The sequence below is a fragment of the Etheostoma spectabile genome, chromosome 5 (genome assembly GCF_008692095.1).
Source record: "Etheostoma spectabile isolate EspeVRDwgs_2016 chromosome 5, UIUC_Espe_1.0, whole genome shotgun sequence".
NCBI classification, from domain to species: Eukaryota; Metazoa; Chordata; class Actinopteri; order Perciformes; family Percidae; genus Etheostoma; species Etheostoma spectabile.
Window position 1 is genome coordinate 11,957,325 of NC_045737.1, and position 2,975 is coordinate 11,960,299.

Sequence of the window (2,975 nt, forward strand, 5' to 3'; positions counted from 1 at the left end):
CCCCTCCTCCGACCTTGTATTGCTAAATTGTTCATTGTAAGGAAACTGCGTGGGTCTTTCAACAGTTTGAGGTGTCATAACTCACAGAAGTCACGTCTGATGCTAACCTGCTGTGCACAGTTGCTCAACTGATTCATATAGCGTTAGAATATAATTCTATTTTAAGAAAGTTCACATATGAATCATCTCTGAAAAGTTGAAAACTGTGCAACATGAGCTGAGACTCACAGAGATGGTGGGATGTTGCACTTCTCTCTCTGACACCGAGCATTCACTTATGAAAGGATGCTGCATTTGGGTAACTGGGACAGTTATTTTAAGAAGCGTCCTCCTTAGCAGGTCATAACAGCTCTAATGGTTTGTAATACTCTAAAGATCTGCTACAGAGCTGCATTAGTTCCCATGAATACATTGCAAAGATAAAAGATATAAAATGACCAGTGAAGTCAAGCTTTTTTACATCAACAGAAGTAATACTGCACTTCACATGAGGAAAACAAATAGCCCAGCTTTTCTCTATGGCTGCAGCTAACGATTACTTCATTTCATTAGTCTGTTAAGTATTTTCTTGAATGATCAATTAGTTGAGTCCATAAAATGTCAGAAAATGGTGAAAAATATAAATCCCTGTCTCCCAGTGCCCAAGACAACATCCTCAAATGTCTTGTTTTGTCCACAACTCAAAGATATATTCAATTTACTGTCACAGAGGAGTGAAGAAAACATAAAATATTCACATAGTTTCAGATGATTCTTACTTTTTTCCCCCCAAGAAATGACTCAAGCTAGTTGGCGATTGATTCAATATCTGAAAACAAATTGATTACTTGATAAATCATCGCAGCTCAGCTATTCTCTGCTGTGACATCACAAGAGAGCTGTCTTTCCATCTTTCATCTTCCACACCCTCTCCTTGTGATTCGGTCTCTCCCCTGTGTTTCTCTTTGTACAACACATCACAGAACAGAGAAAAGCTGAACTTGCCTGAGCAGGCGCCTTATACTCAGTAGAGTAAATTCATGTCCCCAACAGGTCTCAACAGGTCTCAACACACACATTTCTGTACACAGGTGTGACACTTTGCAAACTGGAAGGTAGTACAAAAGGTAAGTTACTCCACACACAGAAACTTCCTTGTGTTGCTTCAACTGCAAAAATCACAAAAATATGCAAAAACAGTGGAGACAATTCCTTCAGAGAATCAAAGGCTGGGACATGTGTGTGTGTGTGTGTGTGTGTGTGTGTGTGTGTGTGTGTGTGTGTGTATATACATATGGACACACTTAATTTATGCTTTAAACACCTTTAACAACTAGCTCGGTGTCCACTGCCATTTCTTTCCCCCAAATTGCTGTGTGTAGTGTAACATTTATATAAAGCCTCATGCAGCTCCCTATTATTTCACCAAGTTTAAAAACAATGGTTTGTCCAGTTAATGGCTGGGCTGAAAGTAAAGAACAGGATTGTCAGTTTTCTGCATGGAAATAAAAAAACAAAAAAAAACAAAGTTGAAAGCAGACGTTTCCTTCAGATCTGGCATGTCTAATGTCTCACTTTGAGAGAAAAAACTTAGCAAAAGACTTGGACTGCCTCCATGCTGAGAAACTTTAGTTCAGTCAGAATGTTGAAGTAAGTAAACACGTGACGTAATTCAGGGTGGAACTAAAATGAACCTTTCTTTACTAAACGCAGCTGCAAAAAAGCTTCATGTGAGCCATTAGGACAGCTCTTCTTAACAAATCATTCAAGTCTGTGGGTCCTGTTAGTGTCTTTCAGCTTCTTTCCTGTTCAAAGTTGCGAGGCTGCACACCCTGACTGAGTCTGTACCATCACTTGTCCCCATCCACTCAAACAACCACAACCTTCCTTCAAGTCCAGCTAGAGATGACTTACCTCCATTATTGTCTGCCTGCCCCCCCCCCCCAGTCCCAGTCCCAGTCCCAGCCGCTCCGTTTCCCAAAGCTGTGCTGATCACAGTGGACAAGCCACTTCCAGATACTAGTCGGTGTGGAGAGAAAGAGATGCGGTTGTTGCTGATCTTTCTAAGTCCCCCCCCTCTCACCCCTCCTTCAACACCTGGTATGGTGCAATCAGCCCGTCCCATCTCCCATACTCTGAACACAATCACATTCCTACACAGACACGCTCCTTCTCTCTCTCTCCCCTCCCTCTTTTTACAGTGTATCCTTGTTGCCTCCCTCCTGAACTCCCTCCCACTCTCTCCTTCACTCTGAACATCCAACACTACCTCCCACCTTTCTTATCTCCCTCCCTCCTGCCGCTGCTTGCCTCGTCCACCACTAAGTTGTGCACTATAACTTCAGTATTTTCACCCTTTCATCACTCTTTACCTGCATTTCTCTATCTCTTTCTCTATTACTTTTTCACCTTGGTTTCCTTTTTTTCTTTCTCTTAACCTGGCATCATGCCCAGCGGCTCTGCTATTCATTTTGAGTCCCTTCACTGCCTCTGCATGCCTACACACAGCACATCATCCCTGCCCACACTTCTACACAATATCTGTAAGTGTGTGCAGCTGCAAAGCTTATTTTATTGTGTGAGTCCATTTGTGTGTCTATTTTCATGTGAACCAGCGCAGCCTATATGTGTGCATGTGTGCGCACCTGCAAGTAAGCCAGTAAGTGGCTGCTGGGCTGATGATTCATCCATGCTGTTACCCACCATGCTCTGCGGCTGATGATTTAACCTGCTTCACTGCTCCAACTGACTCCATTGGCCCTTACACACGCATGAAGCCAGAGGCAGATCTGTTGTGTTTTAGTTTATTTATGTAACAGAAGAGTTGGGTAATTAATGATTAAGATGGTTGTGAGCAGGTTATAACCCCGCATTGCAGTCTTGGCAGTGTGCCAATTTGACATGCAAGTGCGTCCTCCCGTCTCTCGGTTATGTCTTTCTGTGTCCATCATTTCCTGTGCGCCTGTCTGCATGTCTCCGTGTTCTCTTCCTCACTC

General features: G+C 43.1%; 1 protein-coding gene across 1 annotated transcript in view; it reads right to left on the reverse strand.

Moving 5' to 3' along the window:
• The window catches only part of lzts1 (leucine zipper, putative tumor suppressor 1), a 24,346-nt gene extending 22,171 nt beyond the window's left edge, over positions 1-2,175 (reverse strand). The window contains exon 1 of the mRNA XM_032517015.1: positions 1,894-2,175. The gene's annotated coding sequence lies outside the window, so the exon portion shown is untranslated. The remainder of the gene's footprint in view (positions 1-1,893) is intronic.
• Between the last annotated feature and the right edge of the window lie 800 nt (positions 2,176-2,975).